Source organism: Lepisma saccharinum, chromosome 11 (genome assembly GCF_977018435.1).
Source record: "Lepisma saccharinum chromosome 11, izLepSacc3.1, whole genome shotgun sequence".
In the NCBI taxonomy this organism is placed as follows: domain Eukaryota; kingdom Metazoa; phylum Arthropoda; class Insecta; order Zygentoma; family Lepismatidae; genus Lepisma; species Lepisma saccharinum.
The window spans coordinates 31,249,512-31,264,885 of record NC_139239.1 but is presented as its reverse complement, the minus strand read 5'-3'; the positions used below and the strand labels follow the sequence as shown (position 1 = coordinate 31,264,885).

Genomic DNA, 15,374 nt, shown 5'->3' with positions numbered 1-15,374 from the left:
GGTAATTCATTAACGTGCATAAATTGTTCATGATGCACATTTGATGCATCAAAATACGCAGAGAAATGCATCAAAGGGCATCTTTTGAGCTGCTGTTCCGTGTGATGGTCTAAAAATTCCTCAACTGAACAGGCTATCATTTAAACGATGTCAAATTATGCATTTTCTGTGAACCAAGATTTCTGTGAGTAGAATTTTATCATGATTCACATAATGTAATCAAAGTTATGGAGACAATGAGACCACAAGTATACTGGTACCGTGAGCATGCATAGGTTGTTGGTATCTTGCACGAACATGACACCTCATTGAAAGCCTACGAGACAGAAAGCACCATAGGTGTGACTAACATCAAGGAGAACAAATGAATGTCGCTTCGAGATAGCCTGTGAACAGAATAATGTGGAGTACGAAAAGTCTAGTTTCCCACGAATTTCAGTGTTAAACAAAAATTCATTCCCATGCGCCACTCTAGAACAATCTTCAGTTTTGTTCCGCCGATGCACAATGCAGCTTGGAAATCTTCCACGGACTTTTGACAGTGAACAAGGAACGGAAGTGGTGGGACAAGATTTAAATACTCAGTGGCCTTGTGTGCAGGAAAGGTGTGCTGCTTCTTTGCAATCAAAAGGTCCTTGATTGGACTCCCCGGTGGGAATATAGCAAAGCTGGTCCGTGAAAAGGCCGTTCATTCAATTCAATTAATAAAGACATATGTATGAGGAGGTGTGCTCTGTATTTAAGTGGGTTACATTCAAGCCACATCTCGTATGTTTCAACCACAATAAATCAGGCTATTGTTGTTATTATTATGATTGCTGCTGTTGTCTTCAGGACTGACATTACTAAAAATTTCATTACCCAACTGTGGGCAAAAGGTTCTAAGCTAATCAGGAATCAGTCCCTGGTATAGGGTTTGATGCAAAAATTGGAAATCGAAACGAGAATCCCTCATTACATCATGGTATCTTTAAAAATTGGTACAGTTCCAAGGTTAATAGGAAGGGGCGCCCTCCAGTTTGCAAATACTGGAAACAAATATCACCCCACCCCCTCTCTCTCATACGAAGAAAGGAAATAAAGAGAAGGTGTTTCTCTCACTTTCCTATCTCTATCTGCAGAGAAATAGAGAGAGGAAGAAAGAAAAAGAGATTGAGAAAATTAAAGAAAGCCCTCTTTCTTTCATCTTCGCCCTTCCCCCTCCCCTCTCGCTCTAACTGCAGGGAGAAAGGAAGAAATAGAGAGAGGAAGAGGGAGTGTGTGTGTGTGAAGAAAGAAGAAATATATGAAGTAGAAAATTCAAGAATGGGTCTTTCTCAATTCTCTCTCTTCCTTTCACTCCCGAGGGAGGGGGGATAAAGAGATAAGAGCTATAAACAGAAAAAAGGAAGAGAGAAATAAATTAGAAAAATAAAGGGATCTCCATTTCCTTTATCTTTTTATGCCCTTCCTTTCTCTTTAGGGGCTATGGCCGCACCGAAGGGGAGGGTGGATGCGGGAGTCAGATCCCTCCCTTAGCCAACATGTTATACAGAAAATTACTTTCTACCACAGTTTTAAAATGGAAAATTTCTTATCCTTGTATCATTTTAAAATAGCAGGAGTCACTCTTTGGAACGACACAGCAACATCGTTGCTCCCTTTGTAGGGATTTCAATTCATCCCGTACCAAAGTTGTTCCTTGAGAATAAGAACCACACCACTTTTATATTTTTTAAACTTTTCATATTTTTCATTTGTTGAAACACCCCCAGAAAATTCCTGGGAGCACCCATGTTCTGGGAGTTTGTCAGAGAGAGATCTTCCATTTTGTTTCTCTTCCTCCCTTGAATGAAAAGAGAGACTGTAGAGGAAAAACAATTTCAGTACCACCAGAGTCGCAGTTAAAAACAAAGCAATTTCCTAGGGTAGGTACTTCCTCCTCGTTAAATATTTCCGCGTTGTGTCCAGCGAAGTGCACGCCGTCGACGACCAAATCACGAAAACTTAAGTCGTGGTTCAAGAAGCAAGTAACCTGGATGGAGCGAAAAACACTGACCGCACGTGGAACAAAACAATGAGGAGAAAGAGACGGACGCCCGCGCTGCTTTTTTCGTGTCCTATAAAAAAGGAGAAGCCACATACATGTCTTGTTAATATTCCGCAGGGAGTGGCAGGAGACGTGCTCTATGAACACGAACAAGCGTCTCCACCGTAAATCTGCTTGCGGGCTCTCCTCGGTTGGCTCTTGTGGGTGGATTGTGCATGTATGGCAGCCAGATACAAGCGATATATGCCGACAACAAACACGTATGCAGCTAGAGAAGTACTTACAATTCTTGTTCGCCACGGAAGTGATTTTGTTGCACATTTTTACGCTACCGGTGATAAAGCAAATGATTTTATGTAAAATGAGCATGGGCACCAGTGGCGTGTACAGGACTTTCGAAAGGGGGGGGTGAATTACGTATACTTTTTTTTAATCAACCTTCACTTTGCCATCATATCCTGCCTTTGACCTATTTTTCTTTTCAGGAACACTGGGCCAAAGGGGGGCGAGGGTCATGACCCATAACAATCCCCCCTTTGGCTACGCCACTGACGGCACGTGTATTGGGATGTAGCACTGTCTGCAGCAGTAAGAAAAACTACAATGTGTTATCATACATTAACAGATACTTGAAGATGATATTAAGCCTAGACTAGATGAGAACGCGATCACACATTTACAAGTCTGTCATTCTCTCAACAACAAGTTTGTTTCGAGTTTTTGTTTTTGAGTCCACTTTATGCAAGTTAGGCTAATCAGGATTGAACTTGCACTTTAAAGTGGGATCCGAAACACTTTCGCCTCCACCGGTTATCGAAGCCGGGATCCCTTGATTACAAGGCAACGACGTTGTTACGCCATCGACAAAAGTGTAATGCTTTGGATTTGTAAAATCCCAGGTTCAATCCAAGCGTTTCATTGGTTCAAATTCCGCTTTTAATATCTAAGCACTGTCCGATTAGCAGGCTTGTACATATATATTTTGATTTCTTTTAATTTGGTTAATTTCACTTATCTGCTACTTTTGACTAATCGCGAAGATGCGGATGAGTGATGGTATGAAGAAATTGATAAAGGAAAGGAAGACTCGCAATGAACACCAATGCCTAGGCCGGAATTCGTAGCGACCTGTACATAGAGAACAAAGTTTTGCAGCGAGGATAAATTCGTAAATCAACAATTTTCATTTCCTTCGTATAAGGTATCTGCACAGCGATACCTTCTCACTGATGACGTCCATGTTTCTCTTACTTAACCTCGCATGCAAAGGAAGATTACATTTAAAATTAAGATTATACAGGAAAGGGGAATTTGCCCACCCCCTGCTGCCTCCCCATTCCTTTCTCTCGCGGATACATATAGCTAATCTAACTCTCACATAAAGACCATGAGTACGAACGCTAAGGCTAAATAATTCAAAAACTATTCAGCATTCTAACGTTTCTCAAAAACTGTTTCGGTTGTATCATCAGCAAATAAGTATAAATTTTATTCATTCGGGTGGTAAGGGGTGAGCTTTTCTGAAGACACCCAAATGTCAACCTTACTTCCACGTAGTGCACCGTGGACTGAATTGTAGACTAACGAGACTTTGGCGTCTGGACTCACGTGGGGGTGTTGTGTCCTGTCCATGTGCGTTTGTCTTTGAATCAATATCAACTTATCACCATTCATCCTCACTGTCGCGATTAGTCAAAATTTGCAGAAAAGTCAAATACACTACTACTTCGTACAACGCCATATAAAAGGTTGAAGATATTTGCACTAAATACAAAAACCTGGCCTGTTCGAACGGTATCTTCTGCGTTAAAACTACGCTAGTGTATGCCCACCTTTATAGTGGAGAGAATTTACAAAAGCTACCAAACTCCTGATATTGAACTTTTTGCATTATAATTCCATGAAATCTGAAGGTATAGATAGCGTAAAGCGTAAAATACTGAATAACAATTCAAATTTACAAAGGGGTAAAAAGGTGAGTTCCATGCGATGAAGATTCACGAAGTGATAACAACCGCACCCTTATATTTCTTTCCAAGAGCCAGTCCCGAAAGCCAATCACAGGTTACAAATCAAGAAATCGGTCGATGAGAAATTAAAAGAGAAATCATTGAGGGAGTGGGGAGAGGAATTGGGGGAGAAAAATAAAGCGATGAGCGGTGAAGATAAGCCAGGTAAATAAAGATGAAGAGAGCGGAAAAGGGAGGAAATCTTGGAGGAGGAGCAGTAGAGCGGTCTGCTGCCAAACTTCGGCGGCGGATTTAGTTCAGTGTTGCCAGGAGCACAAGAAAGTGCAATTCTATTTCGTGAAGTGCACTTACTATTTCTCGTCAGTCACTGTCGCAGCAGTTCATCATTCAATCTCAAGTTTCATAGGTTCCAAAGCTAGTATTTACACCCACATATACATGCTAATCAAGACTGGCCCTACGATATAAAAGTGGTTAACAAGCTACCGCTTATTTCTCTTTGATTGCGTTACTTTCTGCCACTTTTAATTAATCGTGAACATCAGGATGAGTGGTATGCCCAAGCGGGGGTTAGTGGGGGTCACAACCCCACCCTTTTGTCCAGTATTCCTACAAAAAAGAACCTCAAGGCAGGAAAAGGTGGCAAAACGAGGGCTGACTACTACAAAAAGGTGTAAGTAACCCTCCTCTTTCAAAAATCCTGAGTACGCCACTGATCAAGACATTCGGTGGGAAGATCATAAACGAGTGCTCTTAACGTACTTAGCCAAATAGGTGGCTTAGCCGAATCTGCCACGAATCTAACACAGAGTCACTTCATTACAAGGGCGTTTACATCAACCACGTTGGGGAGACACTCATTCATTCTTGTTGCTGTAAGGTGGTAAAAAAAAAGTTCAATTGTCCCCATGTGACACGAAGGAATGTTCTCTATGTATACAATACAGGAGGAGGTGATGTCGTGAACACGACCATTCAAAGTTGTCCTGAGCGATCCGCTTGAGTCATGAGCTGGACACCGGAAGTTCTGGTTTCGAGTCGTAGCATGTGAATTGGTCTACCTGTGCGAATGTCCCATCATCCATCTTCATTGCTACGGTTAGTCTAAAGCGAGACCCAGTAGCATCACGCAGGCCAGGAATCAAACCTAGTCTCCCTCAGACTACCATGGTGGCAGAAAATTGACGTAAAAGCTTAGACAACTCTGTCTCACAACTCTTCCTGTTGGGACCACAGCGCGTGCGTGCCACAGTTGACAGTCAAAAGCGTAGTCACATCTTGTCCCTCTGTCTTAGCTAAAACAAGCTGACCTTCTCTGGGTATGGTCACGACGACGGCCAGCGACATGTCTATGGAGGAGGGATGAAGAAATAAAGGTTAAAAAAGAACAAGGAAAGAACGACCACCCTCCCTCTGCCCTGCATAATGGAGTAGCAAGAGCTTGGCATAGTTTCTCATACGTTGGAACGCCTCCAACAAAGGCAAAGTGGTAACGTTGTCGCCTCGTAAGGATTCCTGAAATATATACTCGATGGAGGCGCATGTTTGTTCTGATTCCACTTTAAACTGTATGCCCAGTCCAACTCAGCCTATCTGTGCATAAAGTGCACTTAAAACGAAAACTCAGCTCCTAGGTTGAGGGAAACTAAAACCGTAACTTTTTTTTTTTCGCTTTTCTGCCCCTTTTGAATAATCGCGAGGACGAGTGATGAGTGGATGAAATTGATGGCACACTCACAAACAACGCCCAGGCCAGGACTAGAATCCGGGAACTTGTGGCAAGGTCGAAAGTCTACCAGTTAACGCACTTTGACACCGAGCGTCAAACAATGCCCAGGAGAATACCTCAACGAAATGTATAGACACGATAAATTATTGCTCGCATCGCAAATATATCGGCACGTGGCAACCCTGACGTTCTTCCGGATCTCGTCCCCTTCCGCCGCGCCGAGAGAAGGAGCGTCACGATCTCTGTGACCCGTGGGTCGGCGTCACGCCAAGGCGCGCGTTCGAAGAGCGTGGAGAGCCCGACGCCGCTGGATCCTAACCCGAAGAAGCGTGACTGCTTCGAACAGCTACTCCCCCTTCCACCGGGAGAGGATTTCCAAGCTACACCCCGTCCCACCTCTTGACCTTCAACCGCCGGCCTTACAGGTGCAAAAGGCTCCAGACACCATGAGAATCTCTACCTGCTGCCTCGGATGGTGCCTTCTGAAAAAGCACGATGGATTTCTGGATCTAGAACGGCCATGCTAAACTTAATCATCACGAAATGCCATTCAGTTTTCAAGCCAGAAGTCTGAAGGCTGCATCTTCAGCAGTATGGTCTCGCTTACTAGTGGCGTAATTAGCTTCTTTATACAGCATTACTTATTGCTAGGAAAAGGATTTTAAGGTGCAAAATTATGGCCGGGAAAAGGTAAAAAAGACCTTTATTCAGGTCTAAACCAGTTACATTAAAATTCTTTATTCAACACTGCAGCAAATAACAGAATTAGAAAATTGCATAAAGTAACATGTATTTAGGAAGTAAACGTGGTATTTTTTGGGTTTCAACCAACTTGTTATACTGAATTACGCTCAACATTTCTTTGTTTTCGAATATAAGTCACTGACGCTTTGAGCCAAGGACACCCTTATATGCATGTGGAGAAACTACATTATACCATTTCATAGCTCTCGTTCTGCTCTACAAAATGAGACTAGGATTTTTATGTAGCTGCTCAAGAAGAGTGAAAATCATTTATTTTTCTGACCAATTTTTTAACAAAACATTAAAGAAAAGGAAGGAAAAGGGTGCTGAAGCATCAAAGGAGTAAAGAGGGGGGAAAATGTGCTAATCTCACGAAAAGGTGCAAAAAGATGCAACAAAGTGTGTTCATTTGACTTCATTTCATGTCCTAAAATACATCTCAAACGATCAGTATGTAAACAGCTATTTTTTTTGGAAAGGTGATGCACCTTAAAATCCGTTCCCTATTTATTGTCCACGATTCTTCGTGAAAACTTTGCTTATGGAAAGTACGTATATATTTTCCCCAATTTTCCCAACTAGAAGAAAGTAAATAAAGTAAGCCTTGAAGCTTTCCTGGTGACTAGGTCGATAGCCCGAGAGAATTTTTTCATAAAGTGAAAAAGTATTTTTTTTAACAGTAAAAGTGACCTCCGTGGCAGAGTGGTTAGCACAGCGTGCAGAAGGGCGTACTACGTGGAAGAGACGTTGATATTTGGGTGCCTTCCGAAAATGACACCCATTACACACTTGATCCAAGTTTTAACTCGCATCTTCCACACAACATTTCTCTTTTTCTCATCACCGAAGGGAATTGTTGCACGGAACTGGACGTCTTGTGTCAAGAAACGGAATTTGTGGTTTAACAAGGCCAGTCCGCTACTCTATTTTACTAAAGTTAATGGAAAAGGTCCTGTTCTCTGCTAAGCATTACTAGCTCCTATTCAAGAATATTGATTGATTTGTTGTTTTAAGTCCACTTTTTGCGCAGTAAGCCTAATCGGGACTGGACCTACAGTTTAAAGTGGGATCCGAACAACTTGTGCCCCCACCGGGTATCGAACCCGGGACCCCTTGATTACAAGGCGATGACGCTACCACTGCGTCATCGGGGAGGCCCTCAAGAAGAGGAGGACGGTCCAATCCTACATGGTGAATTCAGTATAGGACATTGTACCGTGAGACCCAACAATTGCATGATTTGTTCTTATTCTTCACCGCAAATGGAGAACTGTTATGACTAAAGCATAAGAAGTGATTAAAAATAATCATTTCGAAAATTAGTTCTACCTAGTTACCGCTGATTTCTTTGTCGCCAGACTCTGAAGTTGGATCTGTAACGTAGTACGCGTAATTTTGTATATATATATATCTTGTTTTACTGCGCGTTTATGCTATTTATGGCGACAACGAATGATGATTAGATGGTAGCCGGCTCTGTAGTCGAGCACATTAAGTCGTAGACTTTCGATCTCACCACTGAAATTCCCAGACTCGAATCCTGACTTGGGTTAATTGATAGAATCACTTAAGCGGGTCAAAGATCACTTATTTTCAAGTTAATTGACGATGTGTTGTCACTTTTAGAGTACATATTTTTGAACATGTTATTTTACGTAGTTTTTCCACCTCTTGGGTTAATCCCGACGATGAGGATGCATGATGAGCTGGTAAAATGGATTCTAACATGGGACCTCTGCTTTAATAGCTGGTTACGCTGATCACTCCACAACAGAAGATGGATATTAGCGCCTCAGATAAGTAGTTGGGATTCCCTTGGTAGAAGTAAGTTGAGTAAATTAGCTCCTCTCAAATGTCATTTCTGGATTCACCACTGGTTCAACAACAAAGAAAAGCACTGTTAGTAGAAACTTTTTAAATTTTTACTGAGCATCTTTTCTATTATATTCTGTACACCTACATCAGAAAAAAATATGGATTTGTGGATCCCACTTTAAACTGTAGATCAATTCCCGATTAGCCTATCTGTGCATAGAATAAGCAAAAACTCAAGATATGGAGTTCTTTGGAAATAAATTTTCTTGAACAACTGTCACTACAGAGGCGTAACCTTGAAGAAAAGAAAATGTAAGTCTAGAATATGATAACCACTCTCCTGTACCAAGAGAACCCGAATATCACGTATGAAAAGAAATATAAAAAAAAAAGCGTGCAGAAAAATCATAAAGGCTTTAGCTGAAACCCTTCATTCAGCATTGACCGCAGCCTTGGCCGCTGCCAAGATGACTTCATATTTTATGAGATCATAAAAAGCCCGGGGAGATCATTGCGAAAACAGATGACCGCTCTTCTCGAGAGAGGGCCAATCTTATGTAAATGGGATTTCGGTTGTAAGCGAAGGTGGGGGAGGGACGAACGCTTCCTGACGCCGAAGGTGAGAAGATCCATGTGTTAGAGAGAAGGAAGTTTAGTGACCGAAAGTTTCAACATCGAACTCAAGAGACAATTGTTGTGAACATAAGTGCCTGCAGGGTAGTAGTGGAGTTCCGTGTAAACCACCCTTGATAGAGATTGAAACATTGTCCTGAACCTTGTACTTTTGTAATCTCTGTTCCATCTTGTTCCCTTGGAGATACATTGCCCAAAAAGCATTTCTCACAGCTGGGGCTTGTGCCATCCAATCAGTTTCCCTTCAAGTTTTTATTTTCAGTTTTGAGCCAACCATATCATTCCAGCTAATGTGCAGTTGTCAGTCGAGTGTACCGTAAAAAGATGACGAGAAGTAACGGCCAGACCGTCAATTTACGATGCCATCCAACTACCGCCAAAATGTACCAGTACAGTTTCTTAACTATTTCAAAATTAACAATAATTAACGTAATTTTAATAATTTCATTTATAAAAGTATTTTTACGGTGGACACAGCTGTAATTTTATGTTTTTCAACACATTTTTCTCGAATGTGGCGATTTTAATAACCTCAGACAAACTTTTCATCTTCCCGACTTATTGTCATCCATGTTAGGAGATTATGACAGTGGGTGTTGTAAGCAATGTTTTTGGTTCCGGTCAAAGAACGGACTTGGAAATTCTATTTTTGTCTTTTCTGTCGAAAGCCATGGAGGGTCACATTGACAAATAAATAAATACTAAAAAGTTTACTGAAGAAATGACGGTCGAAGACCATAAATTTTCGCTGCCATCCAACTACCCTTAAAATATTATCGTGACCGTTTTTAGAGCAGTAACGGCCATGATATAGTTGCCGTAATTAATGTAATTTAACTGATTCAATTTTAAATAATATAGAGGGCCCCGTCCTTAATGTGGGTTCCTTGGCATTTCTGCTCTCGATGGCGCTGTAGCCTGGCGGAAATACATGGAACTCGTAGTTTACGTTATTGTCGCACGCAGTGCTTGCGTCCAAGTTGATTACAGCGTCTGTTGTTCTCCAATCAGCTCGTGAATGATTTTGTGCAAGTAGAAAGTTTTATTACTCTTACGTTCAATAGCCGTAATTCGGTCATTTGAGAGGTAAATGCGTCAATTCTACATGCTTAATCCTAAATATAGGAGCTATATTTGTATGTAATTGGTAAGCCATTGACGAGAATGCAAGAGGAATAATTAGCATGAAAAAATAAGCACTTGTGGTCCTAAAGTGGGTCCTTTGCGTTGTGGTAACAAAACAGAATGAGTTTTCGCCCAAATTCTAATCATAGAATTCTGGTACAAGTTCCAAGGGAATAGATATGGCGAAAATAGGGAACGGGAAATCAAGATAACATGGCCAAATACAACCATACGAATTAAAACGTTGGATTTTTTTCAAAAAGCTAATATTCTTGCATTATATTGTGTGCTTAACATTCAGAAAACGTTTTATTATATTCCACAGCATTCCATGCATTGTATTTCAGCTTATATCACTATAATTTATGCTGTTGCTGTTTTAAATTCCGAAGTTCAAAAATGCATCTCTTCGAAAAAAAAATTCATAATGAAGCCATTTTTATTTTCTCGTTATGCAAGGCAACATATTAAACAAGTACATACTGTAACATACTATTTCAGGCCTTAGTGCCATTAATTTTGGTTTGATGGTTTCCTTGCTATGCGGCTAAAACGAAATTGGGGGCCCACATTTGGTACACTTCCTCTATTTATGGCATAAGCAAGTGTAATTTATAATAATTATTTATTTTATCTTTATGCATGATAAAATATTCAAATTGAAATAAACGGCTGTGTACCGTTTTTATAAATTAACAAGCAGGCTGTTAAATTTTTAACGGTAGAATATTGTAAATATTACGGTAACTTCAAACAGTGAACACATATGCTCGGAAGATGCCAAGTAATATGTATACAGACGGATACATGTGTGTGTGTAAATTCGCATCACAATTGTATCGTCTACAACACTTTAAGGCTTCTCCCGCGAACTTCCGCAAAAAAGGGAAAAGAGCGAACTTTCAATTTCGACTTTCCTGAGAAGGAAAAATTCCTCGGTTCCTTCCACTTTGAGCCAAATGGAGCTCCTAAGACATTCTTTTGAAAGGCGATGCAGGGATCCTCCGGCCAATCATGATACAGAAGGAAGCCTGTAATTTTTCTTCCTTTCCTCCGACAAATAATGGATGCTCTGTTACATCCCGATCTTGTAAAAGCCTCTTCCTCCAACCCCCCTCTACGTACGCTCGCAACCTTTACCTTAATTTCTTCCCCATGCCCTTGGCAGCGGCGGAACCATACCAGGTGGGCGCGGTCTCGCATCATATCTTTCTTCTCTCTCTGTTTTTAAGAGGCGTCTCCTCGGGAGATATTATTGCCTGTCAGTAGGTGGTTGCTCACAGGCGGTTGGGGGGAAATAAAATAAAGGAAAAAGAAATATGAAAGCAGGTCGGAACAGAAGAAATGATTTACTTTTGGCCGCGGCGGAGAATGGAGAACTACGCTGTTTCGTTTCTCACGCGCACAACAGGTCGTCAGGATGTGATCTATGAGGAGAATGAAAGAGTGAAACACGGGCGTGGATTGGCTCGCAGAAGACTGGGAGAATAATATGCTTTCATCTTAGGTTGTGTGCCGCTACGATATGCATGGGCGGTCGTTTCCAGTATGGGTGGAAATCGAAACACTATGATTTGGAAAGTCCAAGGTTCTTGGCATTCTACTGCTGGATCGTCATCATGAGTTGGGAAGAAATTGGAGTCGATTCCGAACTTCTCTCTATCTGCAGTGTCGAAGAACTACGTTAATGTGAAACATTACACCTGTTCAAAAGTCCTTGTAGAGCATTCAGAGCCAATCTTAGTATGAAACGATTGACTTTGTGTCTAGACTTATTAAAAATATGCAACTACTAACGTAATCCAAACAGTGTACACCCAAATTACGAGGAACAGTCAAATAAAACCCTTAATTTGTTTTTGTATTTATCTAGTACGTTTCTCTATGTTGCAAAAGTTTGTTTGCATTTTAGCATAGACTCCATTGCTGATCCACATACATTTTCAAGTCTGTTACTGCCAACACAAGAAGAATCATCCTTGTGGTGTAAGTCACTTATGAGCTACTGCGAAGGTAGAAGCCTATGTGTACCCCAGAACGTACATGTGTTGCTCATATCCCAGTCCAACTTACAATCCAATAAATGTAACCGTTCACGTTTAAGTAAAAACAATACTTTCTGCTTCCCTATACTCCCTTGGGAGTTCTCTAAGTGAAACTGTTTGGGAAAAGCTTCCAAAATTCTCATGTCTACGTCTCCGTTCAGGCGGCCTGTCCCAAAGGGTTCTGTGCCATACCAAGAAACTTTCCACATGTACAGTGAAATGCTTAACTATTATCAGGCAAATTGTCCACTACTAATTTCACTGGCTTTTCTCTTGTACTGTACATGATTTTGGAGAATGAAATTGAGCTGATGGGGATTCACAGATTCTTTGCTGGTGTTTTGTTTTAGTTCTTGAACTTCGTATTGCGTAAAACAAAAGTGGAATGAACACGGTGATGGACAATTTGCCTCGTACAATTTATGATTTCCACTGTACTTTGAAGGACATCCAAACTATTTATTCTGATCCTGTACGAAGTGCCAAATATTCACTCCAGATGAATGCAGGGGAGCTGCCAGTAAATGACTGGTTTTTCATTCAATTGTCTGCCCACTTCTCTGCTGCGACGATAATTAAATCAACTTAGTTATTTGACTACAATTCATCTTCCACAACTACTACGGTACGGTTATTTACAGCCCATAAATTGACGATATTGCACCGTAAATTATACGTCAACTTGTTACAGCTAACGTGATCTCATTCCAACTTGTAACAATTCAGCACAAAATTGGATCGAGTCAGTGATGTCATACGGGACAATACAACTGGCAATCACAATGCATCATCGACTGGATTATCAATCGATTACCTCACTCTCTTTTAACTGTCAGTTTCCACCCATGTTGCGGTTTACCGAATGAAGTTTGTCGATCGGGCAGTCGACAAACACCAAGTAACTCAAAGTTTGATGACATGTGGGGATCATGGGGAAAATATCAGAGGTCTGTCAATTACGTTGATTGGCTAACGTTGTCCAAATCGACACCGAAATTCGACCATATTGGTTGACTCTTGCTTCCGTCATAAGAGTTAATTCGTATTTGAGGTTGGTGCAAAAACGCACGGTTGCAGTAGAGGAATTCAGTACTGGAATAATACATGAAAATCTCTGTTATATGTGACTTTGTGGTCAAAATTAACAGCATTTTTTTAAAATTTAGAAACTCTAAATATATAAACAATATATTTAAAGCGACTGTTACAGTTTTTCTAATAGTGACACCTATTAACATTTTTAACTAAGTAAAGACATTCACAAAAAACTTCTTCCCAATTTCTAACATAGGATTATCCATATTATAGCAATGGTAGAAACTATTTGAATCTTCTTAAAATGTACTTTATTATCCTAGATTTCCTGTTTCCAAGTTCATCATACACTCAGATGGGTTAATCTGAATTGGACCTACAGTTTAAAATCGGATCCGGGCGACTGTGCAACATGCCTCCCCAGGAGATCGATCCAGGAACTCTTGGATTACGAGACGACTGCATTGTCACTAAGCCATCTGGGAGATCCGCCCTAAATTTTTCCTCTTCTGATATTTGCCACTTCTGCAACTTCGTTAATATCAATTCCTGGGGTCGTGTATTCACGTGTGCGCTTCTGTAATAGTTTACAAAAGTTTACCGAACACGCCACATATACGCCCTGCACATAGGCATGTGTGTGCCTGTGATAGAAAGATCTAGTGAACGAGTTATGTTGTAATGTTCCACTGTTGTTTCCTAGTTGAGCGGCCCAGTACTGTATTCACCCCCCCCCCAACAATCCCCTAATTTTATTAACAAATTTATGATAATTTTGACTAAATTTATCTTTACACCCCCTCCAAGATAGAAAATTCTGGATAATACCCTGGAGCGGCCATTTTTAAAATGGCGGTCTCAGTATTAGCTGGCGAGAACTAAAATGAAAGTTTGAAGAAGTGAGATATCAACATTAGATATCACTACTTGGAATACCAATTAATAAGAAACACGGAGCGTTTAATTCGATAAGTCCGTCATTTTTAAAAAAATGGGCGCCACATGTACAAACATCGAATTTCCTTTGGAAATTGCTTCTTACATGTAACCCGGAAGTGAATATAATGCTAAATAATGATTTGTGGAACCTGTGCTGTAGCAATAAAACAAGTGAAGGCCATGGTGTGGTGCGAGAGTCAAAAATTATGGCGAGACTATCGTCGACAATCGGTGGTTCGCAATTTCTTATCTGGATCAGCTTCATCTCGAGGTAATGTGTGGCGGAGTGATACCAGGAACACACGTGCCGGAACAGGGCGAAAAATCAAGACCGAAACGAAACCAACCTGTTGCACTATCGCGGGGAGTCTGGTCGCAGGCAGATAGCGGAAGACAAATTGGAACCCTTGTAGATAGCCAAAACGAGCATAGAAGAAAAAACGGATCAGATTAATTGCCCCAGAGAAGCCATTTCGACAAAGTCGAGTCCACCATGATAGAATCGCTGAGTGGTGCACCAAGCGTTTCCGGGCAATATTTCATTCAATCATGCACCACCTGGGTGGTGCTGTGAATCTCTGCAATTGGCGTGACATACGGGGGGAAAGGGGACCAATAGTACGAGACGACATGCATGAGTGGTTAATACCTTTCGCTTTATGACAGGTAATGGCTTGACGTAAATTTCGTGGGAATTTAATTACAATTAATGAAAATTAATTACTGAAAGTTATCAAAGAGAAAGTGTCGACAAGCTTTTACATTGATTGTATATAACGTATATTTAAGGAAGATTATAAAAAAGATCAAGTCAGTATATTGAGTAGTAAAGGAGATACAGTCGAAAAACTAAACTGATACATAACATCCAACATGGTTGCCATTTTCAAAATGACGGATATTCCCGAAGAAAGAACTCTAGAAGTTTCAGTATATGTTCAGAGACTCGTTCAGAACACACCGGAAAAATACGTTGATTGGTTGTTAATTGTATCCAATGCACTAGAAACATGTTAGTCGGCTTCCTTAACGGCGCGGTCAGCGTAACGCGCTACAAAGACAGAGATTGTAGATTCGAGATTTGGACAGGCATGACTGCATCACTGTTTGTTCATCACTCATTTCATCAGTCAATCATTCATCCTCATCGCCGCGATTAACCCAATAGGTAAAAATGAACGTAAAAGCGAAAATAAAAATAGAATTATACTGGGAATATAAAAAGGTAAAATTACGTCACCGCACATGGGGTACATTCATAATGTACAGTCACGGACACTGGGTTATAACGATTCCATTGAAAGTCAATG

At 40.8% G+C, this 15,374-nt stretch overlaps 1 protein-coding gene across 5 annotated transcripts in view; it reads right to left on the bottom strand.

The window, feature by feature from the left end:
* LOC145994696 (band 4.1-like protein 4) overlaps positions 1–15,374 on the bottom strand; it is a 335,899-nt gene that overhangs the window by 215,990 nt on the left and 104,535 nt on the right. The window lies entirely within an intron of this gene.